We start from the raw sequence: 22648 nt of genomic DNA, 5'->3' as shown, positions 1-22648 counted from the left end.
TGGAAAGGCTCGCCTAAGAGATTCGAACTCTCACGAGGAAACCACATGTACTTAGCAGGCACACGCCTTAACCACTCGACCAAAGCGACTTTTTTGTTGTATGAATGAGTCTCGAAGAGACTCTCAAGGAGAGGGAGAAGTTGGTCACATATTTTTTTTGAAGGTACGGGCATACTCAGCAACAAGTTTGGTGCCGTATTTCTTCAACTGCAAGTCATCCTTGAGTCTCAAGTTCACGAGCTTTTGAATGATGGTTGAACATAGTTTCCAATGCGAGCCAAACGTCACATGCAATAGAGATACAAACGACGACAGCAATGGCTTCCTCGGTGAGAGAGGAGAGTAGGAGAAAGAGAAGCCATTGATCGACTGCTCCACGGCAAATATTTGGTGTTGAGTGTTGAGGAGGTTTCTTGTTCAATGCAAGGTGGTAGAACCATTGTTCCATCAACATAGCCCAACATATCTTGTGCCTAATATTTGGTGTTGTGTGTTGATGAGGTTTCTTGTCAAAGCAAGGTGATAGAACCATTGTTCCATCAACATACTCCAACATGTCTTGTGCCTTTTTTCCTACGGTAAATAACTTGGAATTCTTGAAACTCGTGCTGTATGTTTTTTAAACCACGCAAAATTTAGCTTATTGTCGCCGTTCAATTTCTTGAAACCTCAAATATTGGGAAGTGACAAATATAGCCCAACATGTCTTATGCCTTTTTTCCCGTTTGTAAATAACTTGGAATTTTTGCAACTTAGACTCGTGTTATATGTATTTTAAACCACGCAAAATTTAGCTTATTGTCGCCCTTCAATTTTTTGAAACCTCAAGTATTGGGAAGTGACAGATATAGCCCAACATGTCTTGTGGCTCCCGTTTGTAAATGACTTGAAATTTTTGAAACCCAAACTCATGTTGTATGTCTTTTGAACCACACAAAATTTAGCTAATTGTCGCCCTTCAATTTCTTGAAACCTCAAGTATTGGGAAGTGAAATATATAGCCCAACATGTCTTGTGCCTTTTTACCGGTTTGTAAATAACTTGAAATTTTTGAAACTCGTGTTGTATGTCATTTATACGGCGCAAAATTTAGATGAGAAGTGACAGATGTTTTGTGCCTTTTTTCTGGTTTGTAAATAACTTGAAATTTTTGAAACTCGTGTTATATGTCATTTATACGGCGCAAAATTTAGATGAGAAGTGACAGAAACATTCCTTGTAATAGTGTGGAAACCTCTACGCATTGTCGAGGCAACGGGCAAAAACGAAACTTTCGTCGCCTGAGAGATTCAAACTCTCGCGGGGAAACCCCATGTACTTAGCAGGCACACGCCTTAACCACTCGGCCAAAGCGACTTTTTTGTTGTATGAATGAGTCTCGAAGAGACTCTCAAGGAGAGGGAGAAGTTGGTCACATATTTTTTTGATGGTACGGGCATACTCAGCAACAGGTTTGGTGCCGCATTTCTTCAGGTGCTAGTCATCCTTGAGTCTCAAGTTCACAAGCTTTTGAATGATGGTTGAACATAGTTTCCAATGCGAGCCAAATGTCACATGCAGTGGAGATACAAACGACGACAACAATGGCTTCCTCGGTGAGAGAGGAGAGCAGGAGAAAAAGAAGCCGTTGATCGACTGCTTTCCACGCCAAATATTTGGTGTTGAGTGTTGAGGAGGTTTCTTGTTAGAAGCCGTTGATCGACTGCTTTCCACGCCAAATATTTGGTGTTGAGTGTTGAGGAGGTTTCTTGTTCAAAGCCGTTGATCGACTGCTTTCCACGCCAAATATTTGGTGTTGAGTGTTGAGGAGGTTTCTTGTTCAATGCAAGATCGTAGAACCATTGTTCCATCAACATAGCCCAACATGTCTGGTGCCTTTTTTCTTGTTCAATGCAAGATCGTAGAACCATTGTTCCATCAACATAGCCCAACATGTCTGGTGCCTTTTTTCTTGTTAGCCCAACATTTTGCTTCGTGTTGTATGTCTTTTAAACCACGCAAAAACATGTCTGGTGCCTTTTTTCTTGTTAGCCCAACATTTTGCTTCGTGTTGTATGTCTTTTAAACCACGCAAAAACATGTCTGGTGCCTTTTTTAGCCCAACATTTTGCTTCGTGTTGTATGTCTTTTAAACCACGCAAAAACATGTCTGGTGCCTTTTTTCTTGTTAGCCCAACATTTTGCTTCGTGTTGTATGTCTTTTAAACCACGCAAAAACATGCCTGGTGCCTTTTTTCTTGTTAGCCCAACATTTTGCTTCGTGTTGTATGTCTTTTAAACCACGCAAAATTTAGCTTATTGTCGCCCTTCAATTTCTTGAAACCTCAAGTATTGGGAAGTGACAACAAAAAGGAAACTTTCGTCGCCTGAGAGATTCAAACTCTCACAGGGAAACCCCATGTACTTAGCAGGCACATGCCTTAACCACCCAGACAAAGCGACTTTTTTGTTGTGTGAATGAGTCTCGAAGAGACTCTCAAGGAGAGGGAGAAGTTGGTCACATATTTTTTTGAAGGTACGGGCATACTCAGCAATACGTTTGGTACCGCATTTCTTCAGCAACAAGTCATCCTTGAGTCTCAAGTTCATGAGCTTTTGAATGATGGTTGAACATAGTTTCCAATGCGAGCCAAATGTCACATGCAGTGGAGATACAAACGACGACGACAATGGCTTCCTCGGTGAGAGAGGAGAGCAGGAGAAAGAGAAGCCGTTGATCGACTGCTTTCCACGCCAAATATTTGGTGTTGAGTGTTAAGGAGATTTCTTGTTCAATGCAAGGTGGTAGAACCAATGTTCCATCAACATAGCCCAACATATCTTGTGCCTAATATTTGGTGTTGTGTGTCTAGGAGGTTTCTTGTTCAAAGCAAGGTGGTACAAGCATTGTTCCATCAACATAGCCCAACATGTCTTGTGCCTTTTTTCCATCTGTAAATAACTTGGAATTCCTGAAACTCGTGCCGTATGTCTTTTAAACAACGCAAAATTTAGCTTATTGTCGCCGTTCAATTTCTTGAAACCTCAAATATTGGGAAGTGACAAATATAGCCCAACATGTCTTGTGGCTTTTTTCCCGTTTGTAAATAACTTGAAATTTTTGAAACTCAGACTCGTGTTGTATGTCTTTTAAACGAGGCAAAATTTAGCTTATTGTCGCCCTTCAATTTTGAAACCTCAAGTATTGGGAAGTGACAAATATAGCCCAATATGTCTTGTGCCTTTTTCCGGTTTGTAAATAACTTGGAATTTTTGAAACTCGTGTTGTATGTAATTTATACGCAAAATTTAGATGGGAAGTGACAGCAAAAAGAAAATTTTCGTCGCTTGAGAGATTCGAATTCTCGCGGGGAAACCGCATGTACTTAGCAGGCACACACCTTAACCACTCAGCCAAAGCGACTTTTTCATTGTATGAATGAGTCTTGAAGAGACTCTCAAGGAGAGGGAGAAGTTGGTCACATATTTTTTTGAAGGTACGGGCATACTCAGCAACAGGTTTCGTGCCGCGTTTCATCAGCTGCAAGTCATCCTTGAGTCTCAGTTCACGAGCTTTTGAATGATGGTTGAACATACTTTCCAATGCGAGCAAAACGTCACATGCAGTGGAGGTACAAACGACGACAACAATGGCTTCCTCGGTGAGAGAGGAGAGCAGGAGAAAGAGAAGCCGTTGATCGACTGCTTTCCACGCCAAATATTTGGTGTTGAGTGTTGAGGAGGTTTCTTGTTCAATGCAAGATCGTAGAACCATTGTTCCATCAACATAGCCCAACATGTCTGGTGCCTTTTTTCCTTCTGTAAATAACTAGGAATTCCTGAAATCCATCAACATAGCCCAACATGTCTGGTGCCTTTTTTCCTTCTGTAAATAACTAGGAATTCCTGAAACTCGTGCTCTATGTCTTTTAAACCACGCAAAATTTAGCTTATTGTCACCCTTCAATTTCTGAAACTCGTGTTGTATGTCATTTATACGCAAAATTTAGATGGGAAAGGACAGCAAAAGGGAAACTTTCATCGCCTGAGAGATTCAAACTCTCGCGGGGAAACCCCATTTACTTAGAAAGCACACGCCTTAACCACTCGGCCAAAACAACTTTTTTGTTGTATGAATGAGTCTCGAAGAGACTCTNAATTTTCGTCGCTTGAGAGATTCGAATTCTCGCGGGGAAACCGCATGTACTTAGCAGGCACACACCTTAACCACTCAGCCAAAGCGACTTTTTCATTGTATGAATGAGTCTTGAAGAGACTCTCAAGGAGAGGGAGAAGTTGGTCACATATTTTTTTGAAGGTACGGGCATACTCAGCAACAAGTTTGGTGCCGCATTTCTTCAGCTGCAAGTCATCCTTGAGTCTCAAGTTCACGAGCTTTTGAATGATGGTTGAACATAGTTTCCAATGCGAGCCAAACGTCACATGCAGTGGAGATACAAACGACGACAACAATGGCTTCCTCGGTGAGAGAGGAGAGCAGGAGAAAGAGAAGCCGTTGATCGACTGCTTTCCACGCCAAATATTTGGTGTTGAGTGTTGAGGAGGTTTCTTGTTCAATGCAAGATCGTAGAACCATTGTTCCATCAACATAGCCCAACATGTCTGGTGCCTTTTTTCCTTCTGTAAATAACTAGGAATTCCTGAAACTCGTGCTCTATGTCTTTTAAACCACGCAAAATTTAGCTTATTGTCACCCTTCAATTTCTTGAAACCTCAAGTGTTGGAAGTGACAGATACAGATATAGCCCAACATGTCTTGTGCCTTTTATCCGGTTTGTAAATAACTTGAAATTTTTGAAACTCGTGTTGTATGTCATTTATACGCAAAATTTAGATGGGAAGTGACAGCAAAAAAGAAACTTTCGTCGCCTGAGAGATTCGAACTCTCGCGGGGAAACCCCATGTACTTAGCAGGCACACGCCTTAACCACTCGGCCAAAACGACTTTTTTGTTGTATGAATGAGTCTCGAAGAGACTCTCAAGGAGAGGGAGAAGTTGGTCACATATTTTTTTGAAGGTACGGGCATACTCAGCAACAGGTTTGGTGCCGCATTTCTTCAGGTGCAAGTCATCCTTGAGTCTCAAGTTCACGAGCTTTTGAATAATGGTTGAACATAGTTTCCAATGCGAGCCAAATGTCACATGCAGTGGAGATACAAACGACGACAACAATGGCTTCCTCGATGAGAGAGGAGAGCAGGAGAAAGAAAAGTCGTTGATCGACTGCTTTCCACGCCAAATATTTGGTGTTGAGTGTTGAGGAGGTTTCTTGTTCAATGCCGTTGATCGACTGCTTTCCACGCCAAATATTTGGTGTTGAGTGTTGAGGAGGTTTCTTGTTCAATGCAAGATCGTAGAACCATTGTTCCATCAACATAGCCCAACATATCTGGTGCCTTCGGTGCCTTTTTTCCTTCTGTAAATAACTAGGAATTCCTGAAACTCGTGCTATATGTCTTTTAAACCACGCAAAATTTAGCTTATTATCGCCCTTCAATTTCTTGAAACCTCAAGTATTGGGAAGTGACAGCAAAAAGGAAACTTTCGTCGCTTGAGAGATTCAAACTCTCACGGGGAAACCCCATGTACTTAGCAGGCACACGCCTTAACCACTCGGCCAAAGAAACTTTTTTGTTGTATGAATGAGTCTCGAAGAGACTCTCAAGGAGAGGGAGAAGTTGGTCACATATTTTTTTGAAGGTACGTGCATACTCAGCAACAGGTTTGGTGCCGCATTTCTTCAGCTGCAAGTCATTCTTGAGTCTCAAGTTCACGCGCTTTTGAATGATGGTTGAACATAGTTTCCAATGCGAGCCAAACGTCACATGCAGTGGAGATACAAACGACGACAACAATGGCTTCCTCGGTGAGAGAGGAGAGCAGGAGAAAGAGAAGCCGTTGATCGACTGCTTTCCACGCCAAATATTTGGTGTTGAGTGTTGAGGAGGTTTCTTGTTAAATGCAAGGTGGTAGAACCATTGTTCCATCAACATAGACCAACATGTCTTGTGCCTTTTTTCCTTCTGTGAATAACTTGGAATTCCTGAAACTCGTGCTATATGTCTTTTAAACCACGCAAAATGTTGTTTATTGTCGCGGTTCAATTTCTGGAAACCTCAAATATTGGGAAGTGACAAATATAGCCCAACATGTCTTGTGCCTTTTTTCCGGTTTGTAAATAACTTGAAATTTTTGAAACTCAAACTTGTGTTATATGTCTTTTAAACAACGCAATATTTAGCTTATTGTCGCCCTTCAATTTCTTGAAACCTCAAATATTTGGAAGTGACAGATATAGCCCAACATGTCTTGTGCCTTTTTTCCTTCTGTAAGTAATTTGGAATTCCAGAAACTCGTGTTGTATGTCTTTTAATCCACGCAAAATTTAGCTTACTGTCGCCGTTCAATTTCTTGAAACCTCAAATAATGGGAAGTGACAGATCCCATATTGGTTAAAGAGGAAAACAAAGTATTGCTCGTACTAGTTTGGAAACCTCTACTCGTTGGTGACGTAACAGGCAAAAAGGAAATTTTCATCACGTGAGAGATTCAAACTCTCGCGAGGAAAGCCCATGTACTTAGCAGGCACACACCTTAACCATTCGGCCAAAGCGACTTTTTTGTTGTATGAATGAGTCTCGAAGAGACTCTCAAGGAAAGGGAGAAGTTGGTCACATATTTTTTTTGAAGGTACGGGAAGACTCAGCCACAGGTTTGGTGTCGCGTTTCATTAGCTGCAAGTCATCCTTGATTCTTAGTTCACGGTTTTTCGAATGATGGTTGAATATAGTTTCCAACTCGAGCCAAACGTCACGTGCAGTGGAGAGATTAACGATGACAACAATTGCTTCCTCGGTGAGAGAGGAGAATAGGAGACAGAGAAGTTGTTGATCGACTGCATTTTCTCCAAATATTTGATGTTGAGTGTTGAGGAGGTTTCTTGTTCAAAACAAGGTGGTAGAACCACTGTTTCATTGACATAGCCCAACATATCTGGTGCTTAATATTTGGTGTTGAGTGTTGAAGAGGTTTCTTGTTCAAAGCAAAGTGGTAGAACCATTGTTCCATCACATATCCGGGCATCTCTTGTGCCTTTTTTTCCTTCTATAAATAACTTGGAATCTATTCCAACATGTCTTGTGTCTTTTTTTTCCTAAGGTAAAACAGCATGTTTGGTGCCTTTTTTCCTTCCGTAAATAATTTGGAATTTATCCCCGTATGTCTTGTGCCTTTTTTCTGTATGTGTATGTCTTCTTTTTTTCCTTCGGTAAATAACTTGAATTTCTGAAACTCCTGATGTATGTCTTCTTTTTTTTCCTTCTGTAAATAACTTGGAATTTATCCTAGCATGTCTTGTGCCTTTTTTTCCTTCTGTAAATAACTTGGAATTTATCCCAGCATGTCTTGTGCCATTTTTTCCTTTAGTAAATAACTTGGAATTTATCCCAGTATGTCTCATGTCTTGTGCCTTTTTTTCCTTCTGTAAATAATTTGGAATTTTTTAAACTCGTGTTGTATGTCACTTATACGGCACCCAACATGTCTCATGTCTTGTGCCTTTTTTGCCTTCTGTAAATAACTTGGAATTTTTTAAACTCGTGTTGTATGTCACTTATACGGCACAAAATTTATCTTACTATTGCTTTTTCCTTCTATTTATTAGTATGTCACTTATACAGCACAAAATTTATCCCATATCGGTTGCGGAGGACAAACCATTCCTTGTAATAGTGTGGAAACCTCTACGCGTTGCTGAGACAACGAGCAGAAAGGAAATTTTTGTCGCCTGAGAGATTTCGAACTCTCGCGAGGAAACCCCTTGTACTTAGCAGGCACACACCTTAACCACTCAGACAAGCGACTTTTTTGTTGTATGAATGAGTCTCGAAGAGACTCTCAAAGAAAGGGAGAAGTTGGTCACATATTTTTTTGAAGGTACGAGCATACTCAGCAACATGTTTGTGTCGCGTTTCATCAGCTGCAAGTCATCCTTGATTCTTAGTTCACGAGCTTTCAAATGATGGTTGAATGTAGTTTCCAACTCGAGCCAAATGTGGAGAGATCAACGACGACAACAATTGCTTACTCGTGAGAGAGGAGAGTAGGAGACAGAGAAGCCGTTGGTCGACTGCTTTTCACGCCAAATATTTGGTGTTGAGTGTTGAGGAGGTTTCTTGTTCAAAACAAGGTGGTAGAACCACTGTTTCATATTTGGTGTTGAGTGTTGAGGAGGTTTCTTGTTCAAAACAAGGTGGTAGAACCACTGTTTCATATTTGGTGTTGAGTGTTGAGGAGGTTTCTTGTTCAAAACAAGGTGGTAGAACCACTGTTTCATATTTGGTGTTGAGTGTTGAGGAGGTTTCTTGTTCAAAACAAGGTGATAGAACCACTGTTTCATATTTGGTGTTGAGTGTTGAGGAGGTTTCTTGTTCAAAACAAGGTGGTAGAACCACTGTTTCATATTTGGTGTTGAGTGTTGAGGAGGTTTCTTGTTCAAAACAAGGTGGTAGAACCACTGTTTCATATTTGGTGTTGAGTGTTGAGGAGGTTTCTTGTTCAAAACAAGGTGATAGAACCACTGTTTCATATTTGGTGTTGAGGAGGTTTCTTGTTCAAAACAAGATGGTAGAACCACTGTTCCATATTTGGTGTCATGTGCCTTTTTTCCTTGAAACCTCAAATATTGGGCAACAGGCAAAAATGAAATTTTCGTCGCCTGAGAGATTCAAACTCTCGCAGGGAAATCCCATGTACTTAGCAAGCACACACCTTAACCACTTGGCCAAAGCAACTTTTTTGTTGTATGAATGAGGCTTGAAGACACTCTCAAGGAAAGGGAGAAGTTGGTCACATATTTTTTTTCTTTGAAGGTATGGGCATACTCAGCAACAGGTTTGGTGCCGCGTTTCATTAGCTGCAAGTCATCCTTGACTTTTCAGTTCACCGGCTTTTGAATGATGGTTGAATGTAGTTTCCAACTCACGATGACAACAATGGCTTCCTCGGTGAGAGGGCTTTTGAATGATGGTTGAATGTAGTTTCCAACTCACGATGACAACAATGGCTTCCTCGGTGAGAGGATGGTTGAATGATGGTTGAATGTAGTTTCCAACTCACGATGACAACAATGGCTTCCTCGGTGAGAGGATGGTTGAATGTAGTTTCCAACTCACGATGACAACAATGGCTTCCTCGGTGAGAGAGAAGAGTAGGGACTTTTCAGTTCACAGGCTTTTGAATGATGGTTGAATGTAGTTTCCAACTCACGATGACAACAATGGCTTCCTCGGTGAGAGGATGGTTGAATGTAGTTTCCAACTCACGATGACAACAATGGCTTCCTCGGTGAGAGGATGGTTGAATGTAGTTTCCAACTCACGATGACAACAATGGCTTCCTCGGTGAGAGGATGGTTGAATGTAGTTTCCAACTCACGATGACAACAATGGCTTCCTCGGTGAGAGAGAAGAGTAGGAGACAGAGAAGTCGTTGATCGCCTGCTTTTTGCCTTTTGAATTTGCGAAACTCGTGTGGTATGTCTTTTAAACCATGTAAAATATCTCATTATGGCTGTCCAATTTCTTGAAATCTCATTATGGCTGTCCAATTTCTTGAAACCTCATGAATTGGGAAGTGACAGCCCTTTTTCCGTATGTTAATAGGGGACAATATCTTTTAGTACTGGTATTGGGCTATTACAAAAATAAACAAGAAATTTTTGTCACCTAATAGATTTGAACTCTCACGAGGAAACCCCATGTATTTAATAGGCACACATCTTAACCACTCGGCCAAAGCAACTTTTTTGTTGTATGAATGAGTCTCGAAGAGACTCTTAAGGAGAGGGAGAAGTTGGTCACATATTTTTTTGAAGGTACGGGCATACTCAGCAACAGGTTTGGTGCCGCGTTTCATCAGCTGTAAGTCATCCTTGAGTCTTAGTTCACGAGCTTTTGGATGATGGTTGAACATAGTTTCCAATGCGAGCCAAATGTCACATGCAGTGTTGAGACCAACAACGACAACAATGGCTTCCTCGGTGAGAGAGGAGAGCAGGAAATAGAGAAGCCGTTAATCGACTGTTTTCCACGCCAAATATTTAGTGTTGAGTGTTGCGGAGGTTTCTTGTTCAAAGCGAGGTTGTAGAACCATTGTTCCATCAACATAGCCCAACATATCTTGTGTCTAATATTTAGTGTTGAGTGTTGAGGAGGTTTCTTGTTCAAAGCAAGGTGGTAGAACCATTGTTCCATCAACATAGCCCAACATGTCTTGTGCCTTTTATTCCTTCCGTAAATAACTTGGAATTTCTGAAACTCGTGTTGTATGTCTTTTATACCACAAAAAATTTAGCTTATTGTTACCGTTCAATTTCTTGAAACCTCAAATATTGGGGAGTGACAAATATAGCCCAACATGTCTTGTGCCTTTTTTTCCATTTGTAAATAACTTGAAATTTTTTAAACTCGTGTTGTATGTCATTTAGACCGCACAAAATCTACGCGTTGGTGTGGCAAGTTTGCAAGGAAACCCCATGTACTTGGCAGACACATGCCTTAACCACTCGACCAAAGCAACTTTTTTGTTGTATGAATGAGTCTCGAAGAGACTCTCAAGGAAAGGGAGAAGCTGGTCACTTTTTTTTTTTTTTTTTTGAATGTATGGGTGTACTCAGCAACAGGTTTGGTGTCGCGTTTCATGAGCTGCAAGTCATCCTTGATTCTTAGTTCACGGGCTTTCAAATCATGGTTGAATGTAGTTTCAAACTCTAGCGAAACGTCACGTGCAGTGGAGAGACCAACGATGACAACAATGGCTTCCTTGGTGAGAGAGGAGAGTAGGAGACAGAGAAGCCGTTGATCAACTGCTTTTCATGCCAAATATTTGGTGTTGAGTGTTGAGGAGGTTTCTTGTTCATAACAAGGTGGTAGAACCATTGTTCGATCAACATAGCCCAGCATGTCTTTGTGAAACTCGTGTTGTATATCTTTTAATCGACATAAAATTTATCTCATTGTGGTCGTACGATTTCTTGAAACCTCAAAAATTGGGAAGTGACAGATATAGCTCAGCATGTACCTTTTTTCCCATTTGTCAGTAACTTAGAATTTTTGAAACTCCTGTTGTATGTCTTTTGTACCGCGCAAAATTTATTTTATTGTTGCCGTCCAAAGGGAAGTGATAAATCTCATATTGGTTAGGGAGGAGAACAAAGCATTCCTTATAACAGTGTTAAAACCTCTACGCATCCATGAGACAACGGGCCAAAGCGGACAATATTTTTAAGCAGTGGTCTTGGGCTATTACAAAAATAAAAAAAGAAACCTCTACGCATTTGTGCGGTAATGGGTCAAAGCGAACAATATCTTTTAGTAGTAGTCTTGGGCTGTTACTAAAGTAAAAAACAAACTTCTACGCATTCGTGAGGCAACGGGCCAAAGCAGACAATATCTTTTAGTAGTGGTCTAGCTGTTACAAAATTAAAAATGAAACCTCTAGGCATTTGTGAGGCAACGGGTCAAAGCGAACAATGTATTTTAGTAGTGGTCTTGAGCTGTTACAAAAATAAAAAAGAAACCTCTACGCACTCGTGAGGCAACGGGTCAAAGCAGACAGTTTTCGTCGCCCGAGAGATTCACACTCTCGCGGGGATACCCCATGTACTTAGTAGGCACACACCTTAACCACTCGACCAAAGTGACTTTTTTGTTGTATGAATGAATCTCGAAGAGACTCTCAAGGAGAGGGAGAAGTTACTTTTTCCAAAGAAGATAATTGGAGGAATAAAGTTTGATGGTGATCATATGGATTAAAGTATTGAAAGAAAGAAGATGGGTAGAGTATTCGGAAGTCATAGAGAAGAAAGGATCAAGGTTGTTAAACCGAAAGGGTTTTAATACCATGAGAATATTTGCTAAAATCACGACACATTGGTGTTGAAAGTTCTCTATTTATAAATAAAAAAAATTACAAAGGATATGGAAAGATCAATTAATACAAAAGTAATACATGGATACAAGATATTTGCCTATAATTAAAATCAAATATGATACTATGGTAAGTAAACCATAATTGAAAGCAAATATCTAGACATTTGCCTATAATAAAGTAAAAAATATAATAAAGATTTAAATATGATACATATGTTGAACAATAATTCAAGGCTAAATATCCTTAACCATTATTAACTTGAATAAGTTTGGAAAAATTGTTGTAATTGAAGGCAAATATCTAGACATTTGTCTATAATAAAGTAAAATATGGTACTTAAACCATAATGAAAGGTTAAATATCATACCAGATATTTGCATATAATAAAGGTTTAAATATGATACATATGTTAAACAATAATTCAAAGCTAAATGTCCTGAATAGTTATTAATTGAACAAGTTTAGAAAAATTGTTTATCTTTTGTTTACATTAGTAGTTGCTAATTGTGGAGAAAGTTTAGAAAATTTATTATTCATTTCTCCATTATAAGTACTCATCAAATGTATACTTTATTCACATCAAGTGCTTAAGGTTCTTTTATTCAAAAGATCTCTCCCCTCAATTTGTTCTTATTTGCTTCTTTTATTTCTTTCGTTATATTTCGATCGTGAACGATAAGGATTGGAAAAGAGGAGAGTGTAGTGCTCCAGTACCCATTACTAACAAAGAGTAACTATGTAGCATAGTCGATAAAGATGCATGTTAACTTACAAGCACAAGGCATGTGAAAATCCATCGAGCATGGTGACATTGAGGAGCGTAAAGAGATGATGGCTCTTGCTGCCATCTACCAAGGAGACATGAGCAGTCACGTCCTTCTCATGTTGGCATAAAAGGACTTGGCAAAGGCAATGTGGAAGACGCTGCAAACATTGCATGTGGGTGTGGAACGTGTGAAGGAAGCAAAGTAGTAGACCTTGAAGAGTGAGTTTGAGGCTATCCACGTGAAGAACGGTGAGTTAATAGACGAATTTTTCATGAAGGTTACGAAGATCGTCAGCGGCATCTATTCATTAGGCAACATGGTGGAAGAGATCTCCGTTGTTAAGAAGTTTCTTTGAGTTGTTTTTCCAAGATTCATGTAGATTGTTACCTCCATTGAGCAGTTTGGCAACCTCAAGAACATGTTGGTTGAGGAGGTCGTTGGTCTTCTTAAAGTCCATGAGGAGAGACTTCATGACTACAAAGACAAAGAGGAGGAGAAATATCTCTTACTCACACATGAGGAATTGCTCGGAAGGACGAAAAAGAATGATGTAACTGAGTCTTTTTTTTCATGTATGAGGGGACGTGACAACCATAACAAGGAAAATAGAGGTCATGGATGTGGTGGTAGAGGAGGTCGTGACAATACCTCACAAATTCATGACAATGCCAACTCCTGGAAGGACAAGAGTATGATCAAGTGTTACTCTTGTGGAAAATACAAGTATTATGAGGCAGAGTGTCGCAACAAGGACAGCGATAAGGAGACAAACCTCATGTTCACGGATGATGAAGAGCCCGCATTGATGTTGGCCGAGAAAATGCCTAACCTGTTGATGCTCAATGAAGAGAAGATCATGGCAAACCCCTTCACATATCGAGAAGACAAAGTGGGGATCAACCTCTGGTACCTAGAGAATGGAGCGAGCAACCACATGACTGGACATCGAGCAAATTTCAAGGAGCTTGATGATAAGTTTATTGAAAACGTGAAGGTTTGCAACAAATAAATTGTACCGATCCAAGGCAAAGGAACAATCTTGTTCCAGTGTAAGAATGACGATCAATGTCTATTGACCAAGGTGTATTACATCCCGAGTTTGATGAGCAATATTATTAGCCTTGATCAAATGACAGAAGAAGGTAGCAAAGTGGAGATAGTCGGCCTATTCCTCAAGATATATGATAGAAACGAAGCCCTATTGATGAAGGTAAAACGATCGCGAAACTGCATGTATAAGATACTATTGAAAGACCATCAACATCTTCCAAAAGTATCGATTGGCGTTGGCAGCAAGAAAGTGAAAAATAAACCAATGGGTCGGGAGAAAAAGGACCCGAAGATATATACAAGAAGAAACTAAAGGTTGCTTCAATCATCGAAGTGCTCAATGTGTTTCACAAGACTTGTCATCTCAACCAAAGAAACCTAGTAGTAGGCCTAAGAAGAAGTTTGAAGAAGAGAGGAGTAAGTTACAAGAAGTTTCTACATATAAGCGTGATAAGGATCACGGTGTTCCAAATGTTCCAACTGAAACTGTTACACGATCCAAGGCCAAGAAAATTCAACAAGCATTCATTCTTGTTCTACAAAATTGGATAGGCTCAGCTAAACCATTATTTCATATTTTACAAGCTGATTTGATTGAGGAAGGACTATTTGGAGTTTCAAAAGTGAATATTTACACGGTTGAAGTAGCGGATGAAGTAGGGTGAAAGTTATTGGTCAAATTGACTTCTTCTTTTGTGAAATTTAAGGGAATCGGGATTAAATTATGGTCATGGAATTAAATTATGCTACTAACTTTTTTTTAGTGAGCATCTGAAGGATTGAAAGTTTATTTTGTGAGATACTATAAATACCCACAAATTATCATGTAAAAGGCAGATTTTGGATCAATAAGAATTGAGATAACAAATTGAGACTTTTACCCGAAATTCGAGCATCATCTTTGTCATTTATATGTTTCATGTAATTCTTGTGGTAGATTGCATCCGAGCCATTCAATTATGCATTGATCAAGTTCGATTGTGAAGTGACTCAATTTAGAACAAGGTTACAAATCTTGTTTCTAAATCTTTGATCTTGAGAGGTAATCTAATTCTAGCATTATCTCTTGGTTGATCCAAATTTTGTAAGATGAGGTGTTAATTTCTTTGATTCAAGGGTTCTTGCTTCAACAAAACCTTGGATCGTTGGGTTGAGGATTAGGGTTGCCTTATAAAATCCCGATGATAAATTTTCTGCACAGAGGAGAGGAGTGGAAGAAATTGCATGTTACATAATCAAAATTTCTTCAGAAGAAGACAGAGTTGACTAGGGACCAAACAAAGATGAAACTGGAAAACAACGTACGAACATTCTCACGAAGACCCTAATAAAGGTTAAATTTGTAGACATACGGGAGTTGATTGAACTGAAAAATCTCGAGTAAAATTAAGCTTACCGAGGAGAATGTGATTTAATAAGCGTGACTAATCAAAATAAGTTATTAACTTGGAGCAATTTTAGGATAATTATCAATAGTTATTAACTTTAATAATTTTAGAAAAGTTGTTACTCGTCTGGTTGAGGAGAAATGTTAGTAGTTTGGAGAAAGTTTAAGAAATTTGTGAGGATTTTCTCCACTAGAGATATGCTCCATTCACAAAAACACAGAGAATTGGAAAGAATAAGGCTTAAAACCTTTTACACAACGGATCTCTATTCTCAAATTATATATATATATAATTTTTTTTTAATTAATTAATTAATTTATTTATTTATTTATTTATTATTTGTTTCAATATATTTTGATCATGGCCATATCTAACATATTCTTCAATACAAGCTAGCTCAAAACTATAAGCTCGTACACAATTAAACAAGTAATTGTCAACATTCTTCTGCGTATATTTTATACGTACGGATATAACTTTCTTATTGTTCATGTACTGTTATAAGCTGTTGTTGATCTGTTGAAAGCTAAAACCAATCATTTGCGGAGGAAATCATCACATCTTCTTCGAGTTTTCAGGTCTTTTGAAAAGATGTTGCAATGAGCAGGTTAAATGTGGAGTCTTAGCAGAAGTCCATCCACGACTGCCATAAGCTCCACTGCCTCAACTTTTCACAACAAAAACAATAAAGATACTGCTCAAGACAGCTGCTTATGATCTTATCTACCTATATGTATATAAGACTTTGAAGCATCCCGCCATCATGATAAGCAGTTGAGATCGTTGGGTTCTTATTTTGGAAGGCTTCAAGGTGGTGGGAATAAGAAAAATATAGATTATGTGAAGAAGATAAAGGTGCTTGATATAGGTCAATTCAAAGCAAAGAAAGAGCTCGAGTTACTTGGCACTTATTTTGAAAAAGTTGACAAGGAAACTCTTTGATCCACATTATATGTTTTTATTCTATGTTTCATGACTTAGTCATCCTAAATCTAAACGTCAATCACAAAGGATATTTAAAAGTTTATAAACCTAATAGAACTAACCACAAGCTTAAAGATTATAATATAAGATTGATACCAAATTAAATTGTGAGCTAACAAACTTGACTTAGTTATGGAGCAATTCTAGGAGAATGGTTAGTAGTTACCAAAGTATGGAGAAAGTTTAGTGATTTATTTAGGAGATGTGTGAGTAGTCTAACTTGAGGAGAAAGTTTAAATTTGTTAGTGTCTTCTCTGCTATAAATACTAGTGCATTATTTGCAGCGTCTCCCTACCTTTGCCAAGTCCTTTTCCTCAAGTTAAGGGCATCCTTCCGGACTACTTGACAAATTGTTACCTTGAGCAGTTTGGAAACTTTGATAACATGTCGATTGAGGAGGTTATTGGTCGTCTCAAAGTCCATAAGGAGAGGCTCGATAGCATCTCTTGCTGTCACATGAGGAGTGGCTAGAACGGACGAAAAGGGAAGATGCAACTAATTCTTCCTTTTTCCGAAGATGCAACTAATTCTTCCTTTTTCAAGTAGGTATGGACATGATGACTACAATAAGAAAAGTAAAAGTGGTGGGCATGGCAACATTCATGGTTGCAGACGTGGTGGCAGAGGAGGTCGTGACAATACCTCACAAATTCATGATAATGCCAACTCTTAGAAAGACAAAAGTATGATCATGTGTTACTCTTGTGGAAAATATGGGCACTATGTAGTAGAGTGTTGTAAGAAGAAGTGTGATGAGGAGGCAAACCTCACATTCATGCATGATCAAGAGCCCACACTGATGTTGGCCAAGAAGATGTCTAACCTATTGATGCTCAACGAAGAGAAAGTTATGGTGAACCTTCTCACAAAAGGAGAAGACCGAGCGGAGACCAACATGTGGTACCTAAACAACGGAGCAAGCAACCATATGATCAGAGATTGAAAACATAAAGTTTGACAATGGATCAGTTGTACAGATCCAAGGCATATGATCCATCTTGTTCCCGTGCAAGAACGATGACCAACGTCTACTCACCAAGATATATTATATCCCAAGTTTGAAAAGTAATATTAGCAGCCTTAGTAAGATGACGAAAGAAGGTAACATAGTAGAGTTAGCTGGCTTTTTCTTCAAGATGTTCAATGGAAATGAGCCTTGTTGATGAAGGTAAAACGGTTGCATAATCGCCTATACAAGATACTATTGGAGACCAGCCAATCTCTATTGACGACACTCATAGACCCAACATGGCTAGGGCATGCAAGACTTGGGTACCTAACTTTTAGGCATTCAAAATAATGGGAGAGAAGAAGATGGCTATGAGGATACCCAAAATCATACACCCGAACCAACTATGTGAAAGTTGCATAGTCTCCAAACAAGCAAGACTGTTGTTCACTCAAACCAGTTTTTGTGCTAAACAACCACTGCAATTGGTTCATGCAGATTTATGTGGCCTGGTCACTCCATCGTCAATTGTTGGTAACAAGTATTTTCTCTTACTTGTTAACGATTATAGTCATTGGATGTGGGTGTACAAACTTAGAGAAAAAGAACAAGTATTATGTGCGTTCAAGAAGTTAAAAAGATTCGTTGAAAACAGGTCTAATCACAAGCTAAAATCCTTATGCATCGACCGAGGTGGCAAGTTCTTATCTCATAACTTCTCAAAGTTTTGCCAAGAGGAAGGTATCAAGGGTCAACTCACCGCACTCTACACTCCATAGCAAAACGGTGTGGTGGAGCAAAGAAAGTGCACCATATTGAGCACTGCAAGAAGCTTACTCAAGAGCATGCAAGTCCCGACGATTTTCTAAGGTGAGACAATTCGACATGCAATTTATCTTCTAAACTATTTGCCAATAAAGGCACTGGACACTCGTATCCCTATGAAGCATGGTTCGGTAAGACACCTTACTTTGAGCATTTAAGAGTCTTCAGTTGTACGACATATGCTAAGATTGTCAAGGCATATATCAAAAAACTTAATGACAAAATATGGTATATTTTGGCGTGGATGATCGGACCAAGGTAAACATATTATATAATCTTCAACGAGAGAAATTCATATGAGTAGAGCTGTCATATTCGAAGAAGAGAAGAAGTGAGATTGGTGCAGCGTCGGCGATAACAAACAGACAGTTACAGAATTTACTACTCTGGAAGAAACGGGAGATGTGACAAACCTATAAAGTGCACCGACAGCGAGACCAACAAATCCACACATGTCATCACGGACTAAGGGTGGAAAAAGTAAATTTCGTTCCCTTGCTAAAATTTATGCAGATACACTTGAAGAAGAATTGGATCCCGAAGAGTTAGTGTTGCTCGAGACCGAGGAGTCAACAACTTACCAAGAGACAATAACTAAGAAGACATGGCAGGAGGCCATGCAAAAAGAATTTGAAGCCATTGAGAAGAACGAGACATGAGCACTCACTACCTTACTGCCTAGACAAAAGTCCTTCGGTCTAAGTCTTCGGTTTAAGTGGGTGTTTAAGTTGAAGAAGAATAGGGAAGAAAATGTCATCAAGCATAAAACAAAACTTGTGGCAAAATGACTATAGCAATAAGGAGTTGATTTTGAAGAAGTTTTTGTGAATGTGGTTGGACCGAATGAACTCTTCTATATAGCGGAAGTATTGGGAACCATTATGATTTTATTAAGAATTAAAAAAATCAATAAATATGAGAGCAAGAACTAATCCAAGACTTGCAGGAGCCTCTGGAAAGAAAATGCACTCGAGTGTCCTATTTATAGGGACTCGTAGAATCTTTGTCATATAAATATTTGAATATCTAATATATTAGAATATAATATCGTGTATAAATCATATTTAAATATTATAAGATATTTTAATATATATTTAATTAATTTGAATCTCAAGTTAAATTTTAAATATATTTTTATATAATGTATCAATATACATTATCTGTTTTAATACTTAAATGCAATATTTTTTTTTTCTTTTTAAATATCTAATATATTAAATATTAATTTGAACCTTTTAAATTAAATATACTTTTATTTATTTATTTAATATATCTAATATATTAAATATTAATTTAAAATTCAAATTAAATCTATTTTATTCTTCATATTTAATATATAATATATTAAATATTAATTTGAACACTTCAAATTAAATTGAACCCATTACTATGAGCAAGAGGGGACTTTATGGACCTACAAATTATAACCTCCCATCATACAAAATTAATTAAAAACTCTTTAATTAATCAATTTTCATTTATTAACTATGGGTCACTCCACTATAGACCTAGAGTTGCACTCTTATGTACTGTAGAACAAGTTATGTCCATAGATATAATCTTTACAAGCAGGTCAATCTTTCACGAGTTGTTCATAATTATAGTTGGGTCAAAAGTACGTTTTACCCCTATAATTACAACTTTCATGTAAGGATAAAAAGAATGTGGTCACCGAAAAAAAAAGGGGCGAGAATTTCGAAGACTTGCCAAAATTCTCACACCCTTATCCTGCAAGTTTCCTCGACGCCAAGAATACTCCAAAGACCTTCAGCCACGCCTCACACAATCCACCTGCAAAGAAAAATAACATGATAAAGAGGAAAAATAAGGGAGAAGAAGAAAAGACTATTGAGTTACCTCATGATGAGCACGACGCTGACAATCACCTTGTCAAGACTCATTGTGTTGTATAGTGTAGATAACACGATGTAAGAGAGGACTGACAAGCTAGGAAACACCATGATGCATACGAGCGATTACTACAGAACAATATTGCAGCTTTATCGGCCAAGAGGATGAACTGATAGTCAGTTCCACTCTCTGTGTGCACATCTGAACCTTGGTAGGCATGTATTCAATGTTCATGATATATATAGAGTAGCACCTTAGATTAAGCAGAAAATTTTGGGTCGTTACATTTCACCTTAATCACTACTGATTTTCTAATGAACAGGGTCATTACATTTCACCTTAAGCACCACTGATTTCCCAATGAACAATTTGTTTATGATTAGTCCCTCCCGAACCAATGAGAGGGTGAGGTCCTTTCTCATGATATTATGCTCCCAACTCCCTATTTGGTCAAGTCCCCAAAATGGTAGGCATAGACATATTGAATTGGCTACAAAAGTCATTCTCACTCGTGCAAATTAAAGGACAATCCCTCGTAAGCAGAACTTCATAACTCACTAAGGAGTAAGATCGAGTCATATATGATCATCATGTGAAATATTAATTTTCTCAATTAACGAATTTATAAAAAGAAATTAAATATTTCTTAGTCCAATCTTATACAAACTCATTATACACGATACCCCACTTACATGGGTCTCTACATGAATGCTTTGGATCAAATCATTTGTACGATTACAAAGTGGGTCGTATCAATAGTGCTATCAGAATAAGACACCCAACCTTATTAATATATCATAGGCTCTTTAGGTTATTACTTCAACACGATTCTCTTGTATGACAATCACATACTCTTCAAGATTACATTAATAACCTTGGATTTTCATACCATGGATAATATTAAATTTTAAATAAAATAATAAAAATTATTATTAAAATTAAATAATTAATTACGAGGCTCTATGGCATAAATCCCAATAGTGGTAGACTCGACATTGTAAGATTGATTCTTGCTCTCGCAGCCCAACACGGGTGGGAGGTCCATCACTTGGACATCAAGTCAATGTTCCTAAATGGTGACCTCCAAGAAAAAGTGTACATCGCCCAACCGGAAGGTTTTATCATCAAAACTGAAGAGTCCAAAATGTACAAGTTATCAAAGGCTCTCTACGATTTACGGTATGCACCGAGGGCATGAAACATACATCTGGACAAGAGTTTAAAGAGTCTAAACTTCATGAAATGTTCACATAAACAAGCAACGTATACAAGAAACAATGGAACTAAAACACTCATAGTTGGCGTGTGCATTGATGGCTTGATCGTCACGGATACAAGTGAGGAAGACATCAAAGAGTTCAAGTAGTAAATGATGAAAGAATTTGAGATGACTAATCCCATATTAGTCAAATACTACCTTGGTATTGAAGTAGACCAAAGGAAAGATTGCATCGTGATAAAGCAATCGACTTATACTAAGAAGGTGTTGCAACAATTTAAAATGACAAACGCAACCCGACCAAGTATCCTCTGGGAGCAAAGTTATAACTCGAAAAAGATGCTAAAGAAAGCTTGGTGAATTCCATTGAGTATAGGCGCGTCATTGGAAGTTTGAGGTACTTCACTCATACTCATTCGGATCTTTCATATGTTGTTGGAATGATGAGTAGGTACATGAAAAAACCTACTATGATGCATCATCAAACAGTTAAGCACATTCTCCACTACGTGAAGGAAACCATAAGCTACAAGCTAATGTATCAAAGATGGTGAGGTCTTGAAGAACTAGTCAGTTTTACCGATAGTGATTTAGCTAGAGTCACTGACGATAGAAAAAGCACCTCATGAATGGTGTTTTATCTCAACAAGATTTAATCTCTTGGCAATCTCAGAAGCAGCGAACTGTGACATTATCTTCTTGTGAGGCTGAGTTCATGCTAGCAACTACGACATCATGCCAAGCATTATGGCTGAGAAATTTGTTGAGCGAAGTGACCAAAAGTGAACTAAAGTCGGTAACTCTCAACGCTGATAAAAAATCTACGATTTCTTTGATGAAGAATCCGATATTTCATGGATGCAACAAACACATTGACCTCATTTCCACTTCATTTGTGAGTGTGTCGAAAAAAGACAGATCGTTGTGGAGTTCATATGCAACAGAGAGCAACATGCGTACATTCTCACTAAGCAAGGTAAGCTTGGAACTAAGCAATTTTGGGTTAGAAATTGACAAATTGAGGAGGAAGTCTAGTGGTTTATCCAGGAGATTTGTTGTAGTTGTTCCTCTGTTTATATTTGATTTATCATAGCTTAAGGAGGAAGTTTAGGAAATGTTAATATCATTTATTTATTTCTATCCAGCATACACTTAATACTAATACTATTAACATGAAATATAGAGAAACCATCTGGAAAGAGTTTAAACGTGGGACAAATTTAATCATATCCTATATCCCAAAAGCTATTTCAATACCTTGCAATTTGTAGCCATTTCTGAATTTGATACCCAAAAGTCCTACAGATACAGACTTGCACAACCGTTCTCTGTTTGCTCTTCACGAACAACATTGGTCTTCACATCATTATTTCCCTTTCGAAGATCACGATAAAGATGAACGCTTATATGATGTGAGAAATTGAATGGTATGATTCACAGTTGCACACCAAAACTACTCAACTACAAAAACATGTTTTTCATCTCTTTCGCTACAAGGTTGAAACTTACCATAAAATAATTTTCGCCATGTTAATGCACTTTTTTCAGTGCTTCAAATGCCATTCATCAATGGGCTTTTGACTAATATTAAAAAATTATGAGCAAAGCACAGTTCCAAAATAAGATTAAAGAGAAATGAAGCAGCCCTCAAAAAATATTAGATACTGAAGAACACAGTGGATC

The 22648-nt window shown here is 38.3% G+C and overlaps 7 non-coding genes across 7 annotated transcripts; all 7 read right to left on the bottom strand.

Moving 5' to 3' along the window:
* Positions 1 to 7: 7 nt before the first annotated feature.
* TRNAS-GCU lies at positions 8 to 89 on the bottom strand. The gene has a single exon. It is a non-coding gene; the product is annotated as a tRNA-Ser (tRNA).
* Positions 90 to 1274: 1185 nt separating this feature from the next.
* Positions 1275 to 1356, bottom strand: TRNAS-GCU. Its single transcript has one exon. It is a non-coding gene; the product is annotated as a tRNA-Ser (tRNA).
* A 1965-nt stretch (positions 1357 to 3321) lies between these two features.
* Positions 3322 to 3403, bottom strand: TRNAS-GCU. Its single transcript has one exon. It is a non-coding gene; the product is annotated as a tRNA-Ser (tRNA).
* A 739-nt stretch (positions 3404 to 4142) lies between these two features.
* On the bottom strand, positions 4143 to 4224 carry TRNAS-GCU. The gene has a single exon. It is a non-coding gene; the product is annotated as a tRNA-Ser (tRNA).
* A 639-nt stretch (positions 4225 to 4863) lies between these two features.
* TRNAS-GCU lies at positions 4864 to 4945 on the bottom strand. Its single transcript has one exon. It is a non-coding gene; the product is annotated as a tRNA-Ser (tRNA).
* Positions 4946 to 5546: 601 nt separating this feature from the next.
* On the bottom strand, positions 5547 to 5628 carry TRNAS-GCU. Its single transcript has one exon. It is a non-coding gene; the product is annotated as a tRNA-Ser (tRNA).
* A 3083-nt stretch (positions 5629 to 8711) lies between these two features.
* On the bottom strand, positions 8712 to 8793 carry TRNAS-GCU. Its single transcript has one exon. It is a non-coding gene; the product is annotated as a tRNA-Ser (tRNA).
* Positions 8794 to 22648: the final 13855 nt, after the last annotated feature.

This window comes from Cucurbita moschata, unplaced genomic scaffold (genome assembly GCF_002738365.1).
Source record: "Cucurbita moschata cultivar Rifu unplaced genomic scaffold, Cmos_1.0 Cmo_Scf00020, whole genome shotgun sequence".
NCBI classification, from domain to species: domain Eukaryota; kingdom Viridiplantae; phylum Streptophyta; class Magnoliopsida; order Cucurbitales; family Cucurbitaceae; genus Cucurbita; species Cucurbita moschata.
Note: the sequence above shows the minus strand (reverse complement) of the source record. Positions and strands in the feature narration are given on the sequence as shown.